Below are 23,576 nucleotides of genomic sequence, written 5' to 3'. Positions count from 1 at the left end.
AATTGCTAAAATGCATGCATTTTTTTCCTTGCAAATATTACATATTGCTGGTAGGAATTTAATTAGTGAAAAATACATATCTATGTAGTTGACTAGGTTATCATGAAGATTATATAAATATTTCTTTGAATTCTAGACAGAAATTGAAAATCCGGTGCATGAAACACAAACACAGAACAACAGTGGGAATTTAGCACATTCGGCTTTCCAACAATGCATCGAAAAATCAAGACTGTGTGGGCAAAAGAGAATTTCAATAATGTTTCTCTAGAAAAGAAAGTAATGATGGTGGGATGCTGACTGATACTTGCTGGAAAAGTGGGCAGTGTTCCATGAAAGTGTCTTCTCTCCCTATACACTGCCTTCCCCTGCACTCCTTCCAGCAGACCATCCCGACTGAAGGAAGAAGGGGTGTTCATGGAGGGGGGGGGCAAGGCCCAGCAACTCGTGCAGGACAAGTTCACGTTCCTGAAGATGCTGGCCATGCGCCCTGCTGAGCTCCGTTGACAACTTGTCCTCCTCTGAGGCAGAGCTGAGGCGTCGGTGGGTTGTGGGCGGGCGGTGACCTCAAAGGTTGGGCCAGGAGGACAGGGCACCTGGCAAGACCCTCAGGGACGCCCCCGTCCAGCGCCGGGGAGGCTGAAGCAACAAGAGGACGCTGTGCTAGAGAAAGGGGGGGAGCGTTGGGCGTGTGCGCGCGCGGTGTTTGGCTTTCTAGTTTTCCACCCCTTCATTCCTGGGGTTTGAAGCAGCGCTCGCATCGAGCAATAACAGCATTCTTGGAAACGTCCTTCGCGTCTGACGTGGTCCTTCGTCGACTGAAAGGAGTCTCTCTTTCGTTCTTCTCTCGGATCGGGACTTTCGTCTCTGGCTGGCGCGGGGCACAAGAAGCGAGAGCGCAGAGAATAGAGTTTTTGGAAGCGGCATCCCTTGCTTTGAAACTGTGGAAAGGTAAAAAAACAAAAAACAAAAAACGCAAAAGCAAATGTGCGGGACTGGGATGGGATAGCATCCGGCTACTCTGAACTAACTGTAACTTTTAAGCTCTACTGTCTCTCCCATTTGTTCGCTGGTAACCTATGGAGCTCTGGAGGAGCAGAGCTTGCCAAACTTTTCTTCTGACAACTCTTCTGCCTTTCCAAAACTAGCTTTTGCCTATGCTATATCTCTCTGCGGGGTGGGGAGAGAGGAGTTCATCTGTCAGTTCCTCTGAATATACGTCCCAGTGAATTTCTTGAAGTCAGATTGTACTGGGATTCCCATCATACATAGCCGGCATGACCCACTTGTTGCCAAAATGGAATGATGGGAGTTGAATTTGGCGGGAGGAAGGTTAGAATTATTTATTTATAAATTAATTCTTTATAGAATGACTGCATCAACTGCTCTGTTTTCTGCATTTGCTTTACAGAATAGTAATCCCAGTAGGTGCAATAATAGTAACCAAAATAATACTTCTTGAAAGCCCCCTAAAATAAAGGAAATGTAGGCCATCCAATCCATAGTGTTCCCCAATTTGGCATTATCCAATTATGTTGGATAACTCTCATCATCCCTAACTGACATAGGCCATGTTTTACTGAGCAGGGCAGGAATAATAGTTCCTGGAAGGTAGGAAATTAAAGACATCACAGGTATGGTGAGTTTGGGAAAAGAATACAAAGAAAGGGAGAAGGGAAGGACCAGAGATCAACTTTAAGGAACTTCAGATAAGCATCTCGTGTATTACTAAAGTCCCCAAAAAGTAACCTTTCCCTTGTTCTTCATAAATCAGTTCCTCTTTCACATACAGGTATGAACTGAATATCAAGGACAATCTGTCTGTTCCTTTTCAAGTCTTGAATCATGTTGTTGGTAGAAAACAGTGCTCTAGATAAAAATTGCAACTGGTGATATGATCTTGAATGAAGGATAGGAATTGTGAAAATTCAGGAAACAATATTACATTCAAAAGGGTGGCTGGTTTTGCATTGTGTGGTGTTTCACAGATCAAAAAGCTGCATGAGCAACTATTGCTACACTGATCACCATTGCTGACTGTTGGGCACCATCATTGGATTGATGGGATTCTAGCAATATATGGAGAGACAGAAGTTGCCTGTAAATATTGTTTTCTTGAATTCAAAATTTAAATTGGGAAAAAGTACATAAAATATAGACATAGATACTAAGAACTGTACATTAAACACGATTTTAAGAAAAAACATATACAAATCAAGGGAGTAAAGTAAGGGTAAGAATTTTCCAGATTAGTTGGAAAAACTGGGATTTATAAACCCAAGAGGGGTATGGTGCACCAGTTTGGAGATCTAATCTTCCACTTAAATTATAACATTTTAAAAGTGCTTAGTTTGGCTATGTCCTAAATGTTTTCAGTTATTCACAGTGTATTTGGCATATAGGGACTAAAAATGAAGAAAATGGTATTATTATATTCAGCTAAGGTACATGAAAGAAGAAACAAGCAGACAGTGGCATTCAGCCAATAACTGAAATATCATCTGCTCTCCTTAGGCCCGCTCTCCTTAGGCCAGCTTAGGCATGTGTTAATTTTCTGATTGTGATTTAAAAAAATAATTACAATGAACAGAAAAGTTATTATGAAGATGAAGACTTCAGAGAATAATGTTAGGAATAAATCATCTACATTTATACTTTATATGTGTGTGTGTGTGTGTGTGTGTGTGTGTGTGTAGGTTAATAAATAACATAAATATATTAATAAATAAGCAATCATGAATATGAACAGAAATAAACAAAGGTAATTCCAAGAAATACAAATCTTCTAGAAAAAGAGCTTCTTTTCCAATATTATTTAATTTGTCATGGTTCTGAATCATCTCATAGTGTATTGTATTATTTATGCAGTGCATTAATTTGGCTAAATATTGGGAGGGGGAAACAGCAGTTAAATGTACTGTAGCAAATTGACATTAGTGGGCTATTATTTTTGATAGAAAGTGTGCGAAAGATTTAAAAAAGTGGAATGTATCTTCAGAATTCTTTTCCTGTGGGAGGTTACTATCTTTTGATGCAAAAGTTGTCATATTGGCTGGAGAGATTGTGACTGTACATTTAGTTGGTGAACCTGTGGAAAATCTGAGCAAGAAGGAATGTGACTGTTATGGAACTACTGCAGAGAAGGATAGGTTAACCTTTTTCACTGCAAAATAGCTGAGCAATTCTAAGGAAATCAGTTGTTGTTGTTGGATAAAGCCAAGAAGTAAAAGATCTCCTGGGTAGGAAACCAACGTTTTAAATATATAAACGTTCTCCGATGGGAGTGAATAGTGGAGTTTTGTCTTTAAAGAAGTTAAAGATGTCTGATCGGTTCTTAGGCAAGACTAAGAAAAAGCCATTCATTCCCCTTGAGTTATACAACTGAAGAGAGACCTGAATAAATTTGAAATAAGGGAGGTTGGTTGTAAAGGAATGTTGGAAAACCATCGCATAGGAATTTGCATTGTTAATCTATTGTGAAAACAAAAAGAAAGGTATTATAAGCACATCTCAGCCACCTCTCTATCCCTTAGAAGTTTTTGTTACATGATTCTGGTTAATCAGCTCACTTCTATTTCCCCTGTTACAGACAGTAAATAGCAAAGAAACTACCAGTGATAAAGCTATAGGTGGAAGAGTGGTTCTGTGTGGAGGGTCTCAGTGGTGGGAGCAGGAGAACAGTTCTGAGGGAAATGCCTGATTCCAAAGAAAGGAAGAGATTGATCCCTAAGCTTCCCTAGAACACTTACGGTCCCCTAGCCACTGAATGGCATACCATGCCACAATTGTGTTTGGAGAATGGCATTCCCATCCTATTCAACCATAACCCACCATGACTTGGTGAAAACACAATAGGAAGGATCAATAGGGACTCAGGAGGAGGAAGAAAATTGTAGTTGCTGAGTAAGAATAGGTAAACGCAGCTAGAAAGTAGCAGAAAATAATCCATCAAAGACAAGAAGAACACTGTATTTTCCCCAAATAAAACCCATAGAACAGGAAATGAAGAATTTGGGGCTGTAGCATGCTAAAATTTCAATTGAGATTGATTGGAATGTTAAGGTGGAAGGCAACCCATTATAGTGAATATGTCATTCCCAATGTCTGAGAAAAAAAAAATCATGGGTTCTAATAGGACAGCTTACTAGTCAGCTGTTAGAAGATAAAGAACTTTGTGCCCTAATACTAAAGGTAGGGTTGTGTTTGTCCATGTGTTTTCAGTGATCACAGCAACAGAGTCTATGAATTCTGTACTGTTGGATGGAAATGAAATAATCTCCCAGAAAAAACAGGAAAGTGGATGTGAATATTAGAAATTCTGAATCAAATCTGGTTTTCCATTTACCTCAATTCAATATTACTATGGATTAATGGATTTTAACAAAACAGATTTTGTTTTGCTAAAATTAATGCTCAACAGAAGTACCCTTCAACTGGTTCCATATTTATTGAATTCTATTTCATCACAGAAAAAAGCTGCTTGAATCAAAGGTATTCTATTTTGAGATTGGGCAGGCTTTAGTTAACCTGATTTCATCATTGTGTGAAAACTTTCCAATAAATCCTAATTTGATGAAAAACCTAATGTATAGTTTTGGATTAAAAAACTAAACAGGATAATCAGTTTAATTTAAATAAAAAAACTTAATTAGCTAACTTTTACTTAATTATACTACTATCAATTTTATCAGTTTGCAAAGGTGTTTAATTCCATTATTCTCAACAGATTATCTTGTTATTTCTAAAGATTATTAGACATTCTGGCTCCACATTTAAAAGTTCAAGTGTTGCCTTGTACTTGAAAAGACAGCTTGTAATATGTAGGTAACAAAATGTTCTTTGGGGTAAAAAAAAAAATCCTCAGAATGTATTTGGGATTTTAATCAATGGTGTTTAAGCAGGATTAGAGGAAACAGCTGGCTAAACAAACATTGAGGCAGAGTGGATGCAATGGTATAAATTAATAATGCTGGTCTTTATTTATGGCATGAATGGGAGGTTTTGTGGAAATAAATGTATTTACCATGGTCATCATGTGCCATCTAGTGGATATAAAAGCATTTTACTACCATCTAATATACAGTGTTTACTAATAGTAAGGCAAGAGTCCCCCCCCCCCAAATATCTGTGAAAGAGCTAACATTTTCCATTCTTACTGTTGATAGTAGTGAATAAGCAGGAGAGGCAAATGGTTGCATACATCACTGCTGAAAAACATGAGTGTCTTTGAATATTATCTGTAGCTTGCATAGGCTATTTTGTAAAGGCTGTTCTTCTAGTGAATCAATTACTTTGATAAAAGGAGTACTATGTTTTACATATAATTGTATTTAATCAGTAGCTATTCATTCAATTATTGGTTTTGCCTGGAGGAGGGGCTTCTTATACATACTCACATACATGCATGCATATATATATATACAGATACAGATCTGTCTCAGATCTTATTGTGAGGGTGAATTTTAAAGATTGATCTGAACTGGAAGTGATAACCCACATGGGAATGTTGTATATCTATGGAGATTTTCAGTCATCCAAGTCATGGTTGTCCCAAAGGTGCTTTTTCATGGAGATGCTGAATTTTGCACAATTTTTGCTCTCTTTATTTTCTGTCTACTCTGTCAGGGTTGTATGTGTTAGATATTATCTTTATTTCAGGATCATCTTCTCCTTTAGATCAGCACTGGATTTTTCAGCTAGCTCTTTTTTCATTCTTTAGCTTCTCTTGTTTTTGATTCTTCTCCAAAGTAAATGCCACCCATCTCACTATTACAATCACTGAGTGGTTTACATATAGAGTGGTACCTTAGTACTAATCATTAATTGGTTCCAGAAGGATGATGAGTACCAAAAACAATGAGTACCAAACAGATTTTTCCCATAAGAATGTTGTTCGTCCATCGATTTTGATGAAGACCTTGACATCTTGTGGGTTGTGGGCCATCAACGATGTGTCCAAAGGTGGCTAAAAAGACTGATGTTAGCACGGAATGTTCTGCCACATACTGAACAAAGAAATGTAGACACTGTTACTTCTGCATTTACAGCTCTGGCCTTGCGGAGTGCTCGCTTCTCTTGTGCCAAGATTGTCCTTCTGTGTTCATATGTCTGGCAACCCTGGTACACCAAGGTGTGCCATGTCGGTCGATCATGCGTCAGAAATTCCCAAGAGATGGTGTTAATATCCAGGGACTTAAGAGAGGCTTTCAACGTGTCTTTGTATTGCTTCTTTTGTCCCCCGTGAGATCGCTTTCCTTGAGATAGCTCACCATAGAAGAGCTGTTTAGGGATGCGATGATCTGACATCCTTATAACATGGCCTGCCCAGCACATCTGGGCTTTCATCAACAGAGTGTAAACTGATGATAGGCCTGCTCTGGAGAGGACATCTGTGTCTGGTATCTTATCCTGCCACCGGATCCTCAGAATTCTATGAAGGCAAGTCATGTGGAAGTAGTTCAGTTGCCTAACGTGCCTCCTGTACGCTGTCCAGGCCTCACTAGCATACAACAGGGTAGTTAGCACTGCTGCCTGGTAAACTTTAAGCTTGGTAGCAAGACTTATTCCACGGCAGTCCCACACGTTAGTCTGCAATCTGCCAAATGCAGAACTTGCCTTGGCAATTCTACAGTTGACCTCGATGTCAATTGTCACTGCACGGGAGAGGGTACTACCAAGATACGTATATTGGTCCACTGCTTGCAACTTTTGTCCCTTTACTGTGATGGTAGGCTCTTGATATTGGGCTTTTGGAACTGGCTGGTACATCACTTCAGTTTTCTTTGTGTTGATGAAGAGGCTAAAGTTGTCACAAGCAGCTGCAAATTTGTCCATGCTGGCTTGCATTTCCTGCTCCGATCCTGCATTAAGGGCATATCATCAACAAAGAGGAGATCTCATAGCACAGTCTCCTTTACCTTGGTGACAGCCTGAAGTCTTCTCAGGTTGAACAGTTTCCCATCGGTTCTGTACCTCAGATTAACTCTCACTGAGCTGTTCTGAAAGGCGTCTGACAGTATGGCTGAGAACATCATGCTGAACAGGGTTGGTGCCAGCACGCAGCCTTGCTTAATGCCATTAGTAACAAGGAAGGACTCTGAGGCTCCACCATTACTCAGAACACGAGCCACCATGCCATCATGGAACTGTCGTACCATCAGAATAAACCTGTCAGGTCACCCATTATGTCAAACTTTGACATAATGCGCCATAATCCTTCACGACTAACTGTGTCAAAAGCCTTGGTGAGATCCACAAAGATGGTGTATAGTTCACGATTCTGCTCCTGACATTTCTCCTGGAGCTGTCGAGCTGCAAATATCCTGTTCCCATAAGAAATAATAGAGTGAGTCACAAGACAGCTGACACTGACAAATTCTAGTACCAAACAAATTTTCACATTAAAATGTGTTGAGTACTAAATTTGATGAGTTTCAAAGAAGTTGAGTACTAAGGGACCACTGTAAAAAAAAGTAAAAAGTTAAAAAAGGAAATACAAGGCAATTACAATTAAGAGAATTAAATTAATTAATAAAGCTGAAAACTAAGGCAATGGGTGGCTGGGGTGGTGATCTTCTCTACCCCATCAGCTACCCCCAATGCAACACACCGCAGGCCAGGCAGCAGAGCCAAGTTTTCAGGCTCTTCCAGAAGGCCGGAATGTGGCCAGGAGAATATTCCAGAGGGCAGGTTCTACACCAGAAAAGCCTCTTCGCCTGGACCTAACCAGCTAAATTCTTTGGCAATGGGATCTGATGTAGGCCTCTTCCACTAAAATAAATGGTGTGGACCAAGACAACTCCTCAGATTCCCTGGACCCTGCCATAAAGGGGCTTAAAGGTAATAACCAACAATGAATTGGACCTGGAAGCAAACTAGCAATCAGTGCAGGTTGCATAACAATGGTCTCACATGTGCCACCTGAGTGGTCTTCAAAATTGTCTGTGTCACTGCATATACATACATATACACATACACACACACACATAGAAATGGGGGAAAATATTTTCAAGCTTTGTAGATAATCTCCTGGAAATGCTCTTGTTCTGGATTTTGTCAATCAAGTAATGATTTGAACTCAGTGACCTAAGACCATTCTAGTTTTACAATTCTTATTTCTAATACACTATCCAGACCAATGCAATGATCCATCCTGTTGCTTCATTCTCAAGCTTCTGAATTCCTCTTAGCACATTGTCAACATCTCCTCTAAAAAGCAATCTTTAGAGAGCAGGCAATGAAAGAAAGAAGATTAAAGATGTGAAGATTTTCAGCAGTTTGGAAAATATTCAGCAGATAAAGTGTTGGAATACAAGCAGTTGTCAACTGACAACCATAATTGAACCCAGAATTACAAAATTGGCCATTAAGAGGGTCAGCACATGACCATGCCCAATTTTATGACCTTTTTTGTGGTGGTCATTAAGGCAGTAGTTTTGACCTGCAAGATCATGAATTACTTATAAATCCCATCAATGCAATAAGAAAACTTTAGCTTTTAGGCTTAGCCAAAACAATTAGTAGCATGTGATCAACCTAATCTGGAGAACTGCCATGAAGTTTCATGTGAAAGTGCCCTTATAACAGAGAGGATACCTTGAAGATAATCCGATAAACTGAAACAAACAAAAGAAACCAAACAAATTGTCAATCTAAAGGCCATTCAGAAGAGTTGGAACATATGTTTTCTTTAACAGAACAGAGCCTTGTGAAATATTACTTTTACAACAGTGTAATGTTAATGGCTGAAATAAGCAAAAACTCCCTCTTAAAAGAAAAGTGGAATTTGCAAATTGATACCATGTTGTATAAAATGTCTCTGCAGATGATAGAACCAACTGAGCAACTACAGGCTTTATGGAAGAGACCAGAGATCAAATTTAACAAGCTGGCAGCTGTAGAAGTCTGTACATGAGTTCATACTTGAATGTCTAACTTATTACAATAGAAATCTTCTGTAGAGATAGAACTGGGTGTAAATTATAAAAGCAGTGTTATATTGTTGTAGTGTAAATCTTGCCCCTTTTGTACCTATATTGTAATATTACATTATATGAAAGGAATGGAGTTTGTGTTATAATAAGTGCAATACTGTTTTTGTCTATGTAAAGGAAACACTGGATATTGTGGATATCTCAGTACAGAGTTAAAAGGCCCAAGAATGTATGGAGTTGTATTGTTTTCTCTTGAATATAAAGGTAAAGTTAATCTGAAGCAAAATATTTTAAATGAGAGATGTCAAAATGAACAAAGCAAACTAAGCATTTGTCCAATTTATGCTGTTTTGTACTGAATTATAGAATCATGCAATTCTTATAAAACACTCTCAAGTAGTTAGATAATGTACATGTACATCTTTTAATATGACAGGAGCAGTGGTGGGATTCAAATATGTGAACAACCAGAAGTCCATTCTAGGCCTGGGCAACAAAAAATTAGCTACCAGTTCTGCCAAAGTGGCGGAAACCGGCTGAAACCCACCACTGGACAGGAGTCTAAGGTATCTCAGAAAACAGCCAAATTTTGTTTGATAGGAAACAAATGCATGAAATTATTGTATAAATTAGACTAGATTGATTGTCAAATAGACAATACATACATTTTAGCATACATTTAGTAATATGATTTTAGTGTGTGTGTGTGTGTGTGTGTGTGTGTGTGTGTATAAAATGTGCTATTAATCTTTTAGACTGAGGTATATATGAATAAATGTATTCTTTTCTTCATCTGTGATTGAAATACTATTTCTCTATGTAATGATAGCCTATGGCTCATTAAACACATAGTATTGAATAGCAGAAACAAAACTATTGAAGCAGAAGTGTTACAAGATACTTGCCATGTACTTATAAAGTAAATGCCATCTTAATATTTTAACTCATTGCAATAGTCTATTATCTTGCTGCAGTATTTCATTAGCAACGTTGCTTGATTATTTAAAGTTTATGTAACACTATAACAGAATAATAGAGTTGGGAGGGACCTTGGAGGACTTCTAGTCCAATCCTTGCTCAGGTAGGAAACTCTACATCATTTCAGACAAATGGTTGTCCAGACTCTTCTTAAAAACTTCCAGTGTTGGAGCATTCACAACTTCTTCCACTGATTAATTGCTCTCACTGTCAGGAAATTTCTCCTTAGTTCTAGGTTGCTCTTTCCTTGATTAGTTTCCATCCATTGCTTCTTGTCCTGCCTTCAGGTGCTTTATTATCAAGCAATAATAGCTTGACTTCCTCTTTGTGGAGATATTGGAATACTGCTATTGTATTAACCCTAGTCCTTTTTTTCATTAAACTAGACATACCCAATTCCTGCAACTGTTCTTTATATGTTTTAGCTTCCAGTCCCCTTATCATCTAAATTACTTTTCAATGCATTCTTTTTCAAGTCCCAACATGTTTTTTACATTGTGGTAACCAAAACTGGATGAGGTATTCCAAGTGTGGCCTTACCAAGGCATCATAAAGTGGTATTAATACTTCGTGTGATCTTGATTCTATCAATCTGTTAATACAGCCTAGCATTTTGTTAGCTTTTTTGGCAGCTGCTGGCTCATATTTAAGTGATTGTCCACTAGGATTCCAAGATCCCTCTTCCAGTTAATACTATTGAATAAAGTACTGCCTATACTGTACCTGTGCATTTGGTTTTTCTTGCCTAAATGTAGAAGCTTACTTTTTTCACCGTTATTTTGTTAGATAGCGCCCAGTATTGAAGTCTATCAAGATCCTTCTGTATCTTAAGCCTATCTTCTGGAGTGTTGGCTATTCCTGCCAGGTTGGTGTCGTCTGCATATTTGTTTAGTTTTCCATCTATTTCCTCATCCAAATCATTGATAAAGATGTTGAAGAGTACTGGACCTAAAACAGAGCCTTGGGGTACCCCACTGCATACCTCCCTCCATGTAGATGCATTTCCATTGAGGACTACACGTTGAGTGCAGTTGGGAGTTGAAGTCATAAAAGAGCCAAGGTTGCCTATCCCTGCTCTAGGTGCTTGCAGATTTGTTGCTTTGATTATCTTTTCTACAATCTTCCCAGGTATTGAGGTCAGGCTGGTAGGTCTGTAGTTTCCTGGATCTATTTTTTTCTTTTTTGAAGATAAGAACTATATCAGCTCTCTTCCAGTGGTAGTTTCCTGGTGCTCCAGGATCTTTGAAAGATATAGGTCAGTGATTCTGAGATCATGTCTGCCAGTACCTTCAGAACCTTAAGGTGTGATCCAACTGTAATCCATCTGGATTCTGGATTGGACTAGAAGGCCTCCAAGGTCTCTTCCAACTCTATTGTTCTAGTCTATTCTGGTCCAGGTGATTAGAACTCATCTAGAATGGACAGGTGCTCTTTTACCATTTTCTTGCCTATTTTAAGTTGTGTTCCTAATCTGTTTTTTATGGTACTGTTTTTGATAGGTTGGACTGTTTCTTTGACCTTTTCCTTGTTTTCTACATGTTGAAAGAAGCTTTTTTGGTTATTCTTGACTTTTGTTGCAAGCCTTAGTTCATTCTGAGCCTTAACTTTCCTCCCTTTATCTTTGCAGGCTTGGACTATTTGCTGATATTCTGCCCTAATTATGTGCCTCTCTTTCCACTTTTTATACTTGTCCTTTTTATCTTTCAACTTATCAGAGAGTTCTTTGTGCAACCATACTGGTTTCTTTTGAGAGATGTTATTTTTCTTCTTCATTGGTATTGTGCTAGACTGGGCTTTTATAATCCCAAGATTCTTGGATTGTTTTCCCTTTGAGGATTCTCATCCATGGAGAATCCCAACCTCTAAGTTTATTGAAATTAGCTCTGTTAAAGTCCAAGATTCTAGTTTGATTTTGTTCTATGGCTTATGCTTGCATAATCTTGAATTCCAATATTGCATGATCACTCCCCCCCCCCCAAAGTTCCTGTAGCTTCAACACCTTCCATTTAATGGCAATATATAATGTAGATAGTGGGATATGTTTAGCTAACCAATATAACAACTGGTTTTAATGTGGAGCATATAGCTAACATGGTGAGGGGAGAGAAATATTTAATAATTTTTTGAAAATATTGCCTTACACAGTAATCATGGATGTTACTAAAATAGTTCAAGTAATATCTACACAAACATTTTTAAATATATAGTTCTAACATGGAAGTCTTTTGGATATTTTTTCTTATACAAATTAATTCAATAATCTTTGTTTGGTCTTTTAAAAAATCTGTTTAGTAGTTCTAGTCTTCTCACAGATTTATTGGAATATAGTGTCCTCCATTCAGTATTGGATGAACTGGAAGATGGCCTTTATAAAGGCTTGGATAATATTTACTGTCCATGACAATGCAGATTAAATGAAGAATTTTATGGCTTTAGGAGGAATGTCTAACAGCAATTCCAAATCCATCTGGAAAGCTGTTCTATGTAAAAAAATATTTGTCTCTGCTTATTAATTGTAGTATACCCAGAATTCTTATTTTGGAATAATCATCATCATCAAATAAGGAGAAACTAATTATGAAGGCATAATTTAATAGAACTCCATTGAGTTTTATTTAAGCATTTTTATAATAGAAGAAGGTGAAGTGGAGAATCTTATGGATTTAGATTAACCTATAAGAGATAGAAAGCTATATTGAAAGAGATTTTTGTTCCATATTTTATTCATTGATGATATCACTTTAGAGTTTGTGGGAAGGTCTTTTCCAGTCTTAACTGGAGAGATCTACAACCTTATACAAGCTGTGAATTCAATGCCAAATTCATATGCTTTACAATGAAATTCTGCTTTGCATTTTACATAGTATATTTACATATTTAACAAAGTAGATTTATGTATGCTTATATACATACTGTAATGCATCAACAGATTATTCTGAATGTAGAGCTTGTTTTTGCTTTTCTCCTAAAGCCTATTGTTTAAGGCTGCATTATCTTGTGGACTTATGGTTCTTTGCACTCTAACCATAATTTCCCATTGATTCACAACTGGTACCTCATTGTTTGCATGGATAGAAGCTGGTACCAATTGTTACAGCTTTGAAGCTCATTTTCAAAAAAGCTCACATTACAATACAATATTTAAATATGTCTATAACTTGAATTACTATTCTAGATCATGTTTCTTGGGAATTAAACATAACTAGCTACAATGTTTTCAAACATTAGTTATAATACATTTAAAATTATATGACAGGCAACAAGCTTTCATAAAATAGGATATAAAGACATATAAAGATTATAAATGTAAGTACTTTTTTGCAGAAATGGTACAGAATGATTTTGAAAACTTATTTTAAAAATGAACTCATGTTAAACATTTTCAGTATGTACAACTCACAGAAGAAAGAAGACTACTATGGATCCCTACCAAATTTCTTGGCATCTTTAAACAAAGGTCTGCATTATATATTTCTTTATGTTGAGCAATGAACTATCAACTGTAAATGTTAATATAATAGAAGATGGAAATTAATCAAAACCCAGGGAAAGCACCATCTTTATTGCACTAAATTAGCTGAATTGAACTTAAACTAGCTTTTGTCCTGCTTCATCTTTTCAAAGGCTGAATGTGATCCTTCGTCCTATAAAAGGCTGTGCAAAACTGTTTTAATATATCTGATTACTTTTCCGATAAACCAAATTAATATTTTATTTATCTACTTACATACTTAAGTTTCTATGGTGTTCAGTTCTCAAGGTTCTAATTAATTTGCAGTAACTAACAGAACGCAGAATTAAAAGCAGAAAAAAATCATAAGTCACAAAGAGCCATCAACCTGATGTATCAATATTTGGGAAAGAATAATGCTAATTTATCATAATGTGATCTTCTGAAGTGCCATGTTTTCATATCATTTTGAAAGCAAACTAAGGAGTGGTCATCTAAATGTCTGAGGATGGACAGTTCTATGAAATGGGCTCTGTTAATAAGAAAGATCCGTAGCATTCTGGAGCAGTGGAGAACTACCAGAGGACTGGAAAAGAACTGATGTAGTTCCCATCTTCCAAAAAGGGGGGGAAATGGATCCAGGAAACTACAGACCTATCAGCCTGACCTCAATACCTGGGAAGATTGTGGAAAAGATACTCAAGCAACAAATCAGTGAACACCTAGAGGCAAACAAAGTTATTACCAAAAGCCAACATGGTTTTGTCAAAAACAGATCAGACAAATCTTATTGCATTCTTTGACCAACTGACAAAATTAGTGGACCAGAGAAATGCTATGGATATAATATACTTGGACTTCAGTAAGGTATTTGATAAGGTAGACCATAACTTACTACTCAATAAAATAGAAAAATGTGGGTTAGACAGCATCACCACCAGATGAATTCATAGTTGGCTGACCGCCGTACTCAGCATGTGGTCCTCAATGGAGATGCATTTACATGGAGGGAAGTGTGTAGTGGGCTGCCCCAGGGCTCTATTCTGGGCCCAGTGCTCTTCAACATCTTCATCAATGATTTGGATAAGGGGATAGCTGGGGAACTCATCAAATTTGCAGATGACACCTAGCTGGCAGGAGTAGTTAACACTCCAGAAGATAGGCTTAAGATACAGAAAGATCTTGACAGACTTGAACACTAGGTGCTATCTAACAAAATGAAATTCAATGGCAAAAAAAGTAAGGTTCTACATTTAGACAAGAAAACCAAATGCGTATGTACAATATAGGTGGTTCCTTGCTCAATAGTATTAACTGTGAAAAGGATCTCGGAGTCCTAGTGGACAGTCACTTAAATATGAGCCAGCAGTGTGCTGCAGCTGCCAACACAATGTTGGGCTGCATTAACAGAAGGATAGAATGAAGATCATGTGAAGTCTTAATACCCCTTTATAATGCCTTGGTAAGGCCACACTTGGAATACTGCATCCAGTTTTAGTCACCACAATGTAAAAAAGATGTTGAGACTCTAGAAAGAGTACAGAGAAGAGCAACAAAGATGATCAGGGGACTGGAGGCTAGAACATATAAGGAACGGTTGCTGGAATTGGGAATCTCTAGTCTAATGAAGAGAAGGACGAGGGATGACATGATAGCAGTGTTCCAATATCTGAGGGGCTATTCTCCAAAGCACCTGAAAGCAAGACAAGAAGCAACGGGTGGAAACTAACCAAAAAGAGAAGCTACCTAGAACTAAGGAGAAATTTCCTGACTGTTAGAACAATTAATCAGTGGAACAATCTGCCTCCAGAAGCTATGAATGCTCCAACACTGGAAATTTTTAAGAAGAGTCTAGATAACCATTTGTCTGAAATGGTATAAGGTTTCCTGCCTGAGCAGGGGCTTGGACTATATCAGTGATGGCGAACCTTTTAGAGACCGAGTGCTCAAACTGCAACCCAAAACCCACTTATGTATCGTTGGGTGCCGGGTGGGCGTGGCCCACTGGGTGGGTGTGGTCCATTGGGTGGGCACGGCTATGGTAACGGCACACTGGGTAGGACTAAAAAGTTCAATCAATTCCAACTTTGCGAAATCTTTTTTTTTCCCGCGAGAAGTTGAAATTGATTGAACCCCCTTTTTTTTTGCACATGGCAGTGGAGGCCTAAAGCGAAAAGGTTTTATAAAACTCAGCTGAAGGCCTAGAACTGGGGTGACAGCGCACATGCCCACAGAGAGGCCTCTGAGTGCCACTTGTGGCACGCGTGCCATAGGTTCGCCACCACAGTACTATATGATCTCCAAGGTCCCTTCCAACTGTATTATTATTATTATTATTATCAGTGCTTTTTTTCTAAAAAAAAAAAAAAGTTGCCAGAACTCACACACGTCATACAACCCGCCTTGCCTACCCTACAAGGTTCCATCCAAAAAAGATGCCGGAACTCCGTTCTGGGCGTTCTATGAGGCTCTGAATTGTGTAATGTGACAACTGGTAACTTAATTGCGCCTGGAAGCTGAGTGACAACCAATACAATTTTTATAGTACAGTTGTGGCATTTTCTTAGTGAAACATGATGCATCCATAACTCCCTGCATACTGAATTAGATAAAGTTTCTGAATGGTCTTCTAGGAAGAACCTATATAGTACTAACTATAATAATTGAGATGTGACGGGTCAAGATTATGAACATTATCAAACCATCCTAGCCTTAGCATCCACTTGCTTCTCAAGTAGGAGCTTTAAGTTTAGGATGTTCTTCAAATTGCAGATCAGCTCCAACTAGGAAAATGAATCCTATCCAGAAGTAGTGACAGACAATATCTGGAAATGTCAGTTTTCTAATTCACAGACACTCTATCTTATTAGGATTCAGTATAATCCTGTTTGTCCCACCCACAACCCTCAGTACCAGTTCAGTACATCTTTGCCTGGCCTGAGATGGAGTTCTATAGAGAAGAATCATCTGATGGATAACCTCTGCCAGTAGCTCAACCACAGGCAAAGGGCTAAGCTCTGTAGCACCTATCATTACAGTATCTCTGGATACAATTTGTCTCATCAGCCAAATCAAAGCCATTCTAGTAGGAAGAGGACTGATGTAAAACCATTCTTCCTTCCCACCTTTCAACCCTTACAACCAGCCCATGCTACCATGGTTAATAGCATTACAGAAAGGTGAGTGATCCAGCAGATCCAGGAATCCACGTTCCCATTCTACATGCCTAAGTAAATGATTTTGCTGCATTGTATTTAAAAGCAGAATATAACATCTAATTCTTGGGCATATTTATGAAGGATTATTTAATTCCAAAAGTTGGTAGGATGATGAAAGGACTTTTGCTGCTAGGTTAGGCTTTTTTTTTTTTTTGGCTAAGAGTCTTTTTCTCACTCATGATTTATTATCAAGGATATCAGTTTTCCAGGTTTATTAGGAATCAAGCGGTTGAATGACACCAAAATAGCCATTTTTATATTCATTATTATTTTTAAAGATGTATGCAGCACATTAAGCAAACAGATTATATATCTACCCATTGTTACCATGCAAATGAACTTGTATGGATTATATAAACAAGTATATAATAAAATATTATAAACAGTTATGTAAGCAATTAGCAACAATAAAACTAGTATTTTTTCATGAATAAATTTATCCACTTGAAATATTTAAACTGAGAACATCACAAATAATAACTGAGTGGTAATGTAATAGCCTGGCTCTGTTCATAGCTGCATTATTTAAAAAATAATGCAGTGTTTATTGTACTGCCACCAAGTGGTATGCTCTTTCATTGCCAGATTACAAAGGAAAAATCTACCCTAAATTGTGGAGATATGTGCTTTATAGTGAGGAAAAACTTCCAACAATTTAGATTATTATAATAACTGAGGTTTTTATTTATATTTCTAATTCTTAAAATAATAAGATTCCTCACTTCTCTGTGAAATCAATATTTTATTAAAAATTACAGTAGACTTTTCCTTTTAGAAAATAGGCAACTTTTCTTAAATAATATCAAATTGTGGGCCTGCAATTAGTGCACATATTTGATATATATTTGCAGTGCTTTTTTTGTAAGAAAAAAGGTGCTGGAACTCACATCTTGCTAATCTTTTATTTAAAAAATTATATATTCAGTTCTTAACATAAATTTAATTTATTGTATTTAAGGCAAATGTTCATAGTAATTTTTACACTAAAAATTAAAAAAAGATTTTCAATTCACCAATATTTTTTTAAAATAAAGAAATTATTTACCATTTGCACAGTCAATCAGTGTACACACACCCACACATGTCAGTTGTGTAACAAAACATAACAGTCTCTGCAGCACGTGACTTCAGCGCGACCACATGAGCAATCACAAGCTGAGCAGTGCCACAAGCCGAGCAGCGCCATCACAACCAGCCCAGAGGAAGTACGCATGCATCAGACTCGACACACCAGCAACCTGTATGCACCGTTTTAATGATTTTGCCGCCGACCTGCTATGCTCAACAGTGAGATTCAAGTACATGTAGACTAAACATCAAATTTTCAAAAGTTACTTTTAAAACTTGGAAAATCCGTTGAAAAAAGATGTTGGAACTCCATTCTGGTGTGTTCTATGAAAAAAAAAAAACACTGTATATTTGAATTAATGGGCTGGATATTGTGGCTTGCCTATGGCTGTTTTGGAAATTATAAACTATTCATAGGTAGATCAAGGATTTATTGTCTGCTATTTACAGTTAAATTACTGAAGACTAAGCTCCAATGAGTTCATCATGATTTAATTTGGAGTAAGCACATATAAGAGTCAGCCTCCTGCGGTAAACCAGATAGGAATCACAGCCAGATCAGCTAACTCTACTTTATTGCAAAGCTATGTTGACAGAATTCTGTGAGTCTGAAAGTACAATCCTGCCCCCCTCTCTTCTTTACAGCCTGAGAAACTTGAATCTTTTCTGAGCCCTATCCACTATCCAGTTCCAGACTATGCTATCTCTTATCTAACCACTTTCTTGGCAGCATCCCTTTGCCCAGGATCTTTCCCAAATACCATTATGATAAAAGACTGGAAATATTTCACCCACAATTTTTTCCAAATTAAATTAGGTAACTCCAGTACCCTTCAGTTGTGTTAAAACACAATTCTCATATATCAGTCAGAGGAACATAATATTTGAATGGATCTGTGGAAGAATTGATACCCAGTTTGCTTAGTAATAGATCTGCTCTGTCTTTTTTAAAATTATTGTTTAGGACATCTTCTTTATTATAAGCAATACTGTGTTTTGTTAATTCAAGATCCTCTTCTCATAAACTCCTTTCCACAATTACTTGTAGTAGTGTATATGGTGTTGCTTAGCTTTGGCAAAGATTTATTTAGATTGTACTAATTTACAATTGTACACTTTAACAAAACTAACCCTGATGGCACAATGGTTAGAATGCAGTACTGCAGGCTAACTCTGCCCACAGCCTGGAGCTTGATCCTGACAGACTCTAGGTTAACTCAGTCTTCCATCCTTTCAAGAAAAATGTGATTATGTAGGATAGGCAGAGAGGAAGCTAACCATCATGTTGCAAGAACACAAGCGAATGGTCAAATGAGGAGATCCAAACTCATTGGTAGCCTTACATTGCAGTGAACAAGGACATACATTCAAGATTGTTGACTGAGCAGGTACAAAAATACCCAGGGAAAAAGTTAAAACCTGGGAAATGGACCCCTTGTCAATTAACAGGAGTGCTGATTTATCACAAACTTATCAGGGACCAAGGACTTGGCAGCACATGGAACAACAGCCAACAACTTAATAGCCAGTCATCAACATACCAATCAATAACTAAAAAGCCACATATAACCAGGCTGTACATAAATACTCTGCGTAGAATAGCCCAAAGCACACATTCTTGTGAGAGAAAAGTTCCTTGGGGATGGCTCCAGCATGAATCCAAAACCTTGGAAGACTAAAACTCTGGTCTCAGTGACTGACCCATATTGGATCCTGCAACATTATCCTGGGTCCCGTATATTTGCCTCCTTCTGAATTTAGTTTTCTGTGATTAAGTTCTAGCTGGTCTAGCAGTATTGTTTTAATGCTCTTAGTATTCCTTTAAGGCCAATAGATGTTCTTGACAATATTGATGTATGAGTAGAAAAGAGATGTGTCTTCCAAAAAGTTTTGGGAAGGCAAGGTTAATGCTATAGAGATGGCCTGCCATAGAGTTTACAGAAATTGAATAATAGGAACCAATATGCAGCCTTGCCTTTCTTAGTTTCAGTGGTGCTAATGAGATGGTCTAGGGGTGGAGGTGGGGGTTACCTCTTGCTTCCAGTAAAATTCCTTCATATAGAATATGTATTAAAGTAGTAAACATCAGTCAAACAATAGTTCTTCCCACTATTTAGCTTAGAAAATGGAATTAAATGCTACTTTGAGGGCTATGAAATGGCATAAAGGGAGGTTGTGTTATGAGGAATATTTTTCAATGAGATGATCAAGTACTAGGCACTGATCAATGATCTTCCATAAAGCCAACTTGCTCTTCTGCAAACATATTTTCTTGTTCCAACCAGTCCTGGAACTTCCATTGTAAACATCTTGCCTAGCATGTACAGATTGTTCTGCAGAGGCTGGTAAGTCTATAATTAGCAGGTTCATCCAGTTCTATTTTTTGTATATAGGGACAGTGGTCACAAGCCCCTACTCTTTGAGGATTCAGCCATAGGGGTCGATGCAGAGAAAAGGGAGGCCAGAGACCAAGACCAAGTTGTTCTTAGTGGTCTCTCTAATAAAATAATAATAATAATAATAATAATAATAATAATAATAATAATAATAATAATAATAATAATAATAATAATAATAAACCCTTTATTATCAAAGTATAATATGTATGCAGTGAAATTGGCTGAGCCCCCCTCTGTGCCCCCCCTCACCACAAACTCACGGTGACTACAAACCTTCAACTTATTTCACCCTGTGAACTAATTGCACATCACGCCTGCCTCACGAGTCTGTCATGCATAAAGTTATAAAGTTATGTCCCATTCAAAAGCCTGACAGCCCATGGATAAAAGCTGTTCTTCAGCCTGTTGGTACGGCTGGCTATGTTTCTGTATCTCCTACCCAATGGTAGGAGAGTAAAAAGGTACCAACCAAGGTGTGAGTCATCCCTGAGAATTTTCCTCACTCTGCCAAGGCAACGAGCCCTGGTAATGTCATCCAGTGGAGTCAGGGAACAGCCCACGATGTCTTGTGCCGTGCTCACCACCCTCTGCAATACGTTCCTGTCCGCGGCTGTCAGGCCAGCATACCAAACCACAATACAATATGTGAGAACGCTTTCAATAGTAGACCGGTAGAAGAAGGTCACGAGTCATCATTCTACCCTGTTCTCTAGAGTGATTAGCTATTTTCCTGAGGCTTTTTCTGGTCTTACTTGAGCAACAAGGTACTTGATCTCTGTCACTCGTGTCCTATTAGCATATTTTCTATAGTTTGACTATGGAATCCACATTCAACAGAGATGTCCATGTAGTTCCTGAAAGTATGCTTTCCAGGAAATATACTGTGGATGAGTTATTGCTTTGTGAGCTTAATGTGATATGTCAGAATGAGTCTGAGTCATTGGATTTTACTGCCTAAATGAGTTTTGTCCAGTTATCTTTTTATGGCTTTATTTTTCTTGCATGCTAGCAGTTGTTTGTAGTATCTCTTCTGGAGGAGGTCCAGTGCAGCTGTCTGTATAATATTGGATACATAAGCCTGATAAGTGGTAGCAGAAGCTTTGTTGGCATTAACAGAGTCCTTGTCAAACAATGACTCAGAATGGTGCTATTGTTGCCTGAAGGGTGCACTGTTATTACAGGTTACATGCAGTTATAACTCTTGGGTAAAGGTGTTAATAATTCTCTGAGAGTGTATCAGGAGATTCAGTAATCACTCTCAAATAAAACTTAGAAATACTGTAAGTAGAAGATAATGTAGTTAGAATTCAGAGTTAGTTATTGACACAAGATAACAGTCATGTGCCATTGTGAAACCAATGGGCCCAAGTTCAAGTCTCCCCCTTCCCTGCCACAAAAGCTTACTTCACCATGGATGGTTATTGTGAGAAAAGAATGGAAGAGAGAACACTATGTACCCTTCCTTAGGCTCCAAAAGGGAAAACAAGAAATAAACATGACAAATAAATAAATAACAGTCTAATGGATTAGATATCTTTTAATAATTTAAAGAAATATCATCTTTAAAGGAAAGCAAATGTATTTAAAAACAGTAAGCATAGTAGCCTTTTTCTATGTTGGATAGTATGGGATACTATTATTTTATCTAAAGATGTCTCAAGGATCAGAGCAAAAGTTTAAGCATCTTAAATGAGCATCTTATACTAGTCATAAAATATGTTGGATAAAATGTAGAATCATTACTGTTGTTGAAAATAATCAGCAGGATCCTACCATTGACAAATTAAGAAGAATTACATTTTGGATCCAATGAGCAGATTGGGAATTTTGTAAATATGCTACTGGGATAGAGTGAGTTTCTGAAATGCTGAGTTGCAAAACACAGCTTTACCAAATAGTAAAGTAAAATATTTATTTATTACTCTTCTGTCTTCTACCTTTCCACCATCCAGTTTACTTCTGTCTCTCAGCCTGCTATTTCCATACATGTAGGTAATTTCATAAGGTACTAAGCTGAAACTACATTTTTAAAATTTTCTATAAATATGTAGGAAAATTTTGCATGCAACAATTGATAGGTATAATCCCAGAAAATATACAGTTGTGAAGATTTCCTGTCATGCCACAAAGATATCCTAGAAACATCAGCATCTCCCAGAGATCACCGTATTATTTTTGAGCTCTGATTAACTAGACAGAAAGATGAGATAGTAAAGATAAGTATCTGCAACTATCAATGATAATGCAAAAATGGCATCATGATATAAACCAGGGGTCTTCAAACGTGGCCCTTTTATGACTTGTGGACTTCAACTCCCAGAATTCAGCCAGCGTGCCTGGTTAAGTTAGGTAGTTGCAGATACTTATCTTTACTACCTCATCTTTCTGTCTAGTTAATCAGAGTGGAGTTTTGTGTTACAATGCCCATAATACTAGATAAAAATATTAATTTCACTTTTCAACTTGAACAAAGAAGCCTATTCTTTGTTGACTAAGAATAAAACTTATTTCCAAATATAATGCATCAAAAATCTTGAGGATGCAGTTTAAAAATTGAGTTGGCATTGTATAATATTGTAAATATTGTAAATCCCAGCACAAAATGACAAAAGACTCTGAAAAATAATGGGTCCCAATATTGAAAAGAAAAAAAATGGAAATATGTAAACCACAGCTTCTGCATGTTTCCAATCCCTTAATAATGTAAAAACTTTTCTTTGTGTCATGTGACAAGGAGGAAGGAGAGAGAAGGATTTAATCCCAACATTATAAATTCCTGCCCAAATGCCTTTCCTGGAGGGATTCTCCCATTTAGGATATTTTTTTTTTCTGGATCTTTTTTCTGCAGCTTCTGATCTATCTAGTCCATTGTTTGAACTTGATATTTCTCTTGTTGTTTTCTTCCCTGTTTCAAAGTTAATCCTTTTTTGTTCAGTTCCAGAAAGCTATCTTACAGATGGATTAATGGGCAGATAAATGGAGACAATTCCAAGCCTGTTTTATAGTTGCTTCCAACATTTCAGTGGGCTGGGAAAAGGAAAAAGAAAACAAATAAGGAAAAGGGGGTAATAGCCAATATATGGACATATTAGACTTCAGAACTGAAGATTTATGTATGAATTAAGCATGAATGGCCATGAGAAACATTCCTTTAAGTAACATTCCTTTAAGTGAAAATTGATTCCCAATACTTAGAAAGCTGTTTTTGATTGTGGATTTTGACTTCAACCTTCAATGTTTACAATTTCTATCTAATTTTTTTTTGTTGCAGTAGCCCAATATGTCCTTTTTTAAAAAAAAGATCTATTTCACTGTTAGATGCATTTTAGTAATCACTATCCTTTTCATATGGGCTGTCTAGACCAGGGGTCCCCAACCTTGGTAACTTTAAGACCTGTGATGTCCAACTCCCAGAAAACCCCAGCCCGCATGGCTGACTGGGGAATTCTGGGAGTTGAAGTCCACAGGTCTTAAAGTTGCCAAGGTTAGGGACCCCTGGTCTAGAATAAACCCATTAGTGCGCCAAGCA

At 37.5% G+C, this 23,576-nt stretch overlaps 1 protein-coding gene across 1 annotated transcript in view; it reads left to right on the top strand.

Annotated features, from left to right (window-relative positions):
- The first annotated feature begins 317 nt into the window (after positions 1–317).
- The window catches only part of HAPLN1 (hyaluronan and proteoglycan link protein 1), a 68,292-nt gene continuing 45,033 nt past the window's right edge, over positions 318–23,576 (top strand). The window contains exon 1 of the mRNA XM_039352622.1: positions 318–951. The gene's annotated coding sequence lies outside the window, so the exon portion shown is untranslated. The remainder of the gene's footprint in view (positions 952–23,576) is intronic.

Source organism: Crotalus tigris, unplaced genomic scaffold (genome assembly GCF_016545835.1).
Source record: "Crotalus tigris isolate CLP2741 ecotype Arizona unplaced genomic scaffold, ASM1654583v1 scf7180000018455.1436977, whole genome shotgun sequence".
NCBI classification, from domain to species: Eukaryota; Metazoa; Chordata; class Lepidosauria; order Squamata; family Viperidae; genus Crotalus; species Crotalus tigris.
The sequence above is the reverse complement of the archived record's forward strand: the minus strand, read 5'-3'. Positions and strand labels throughout refer to the sequence as shown.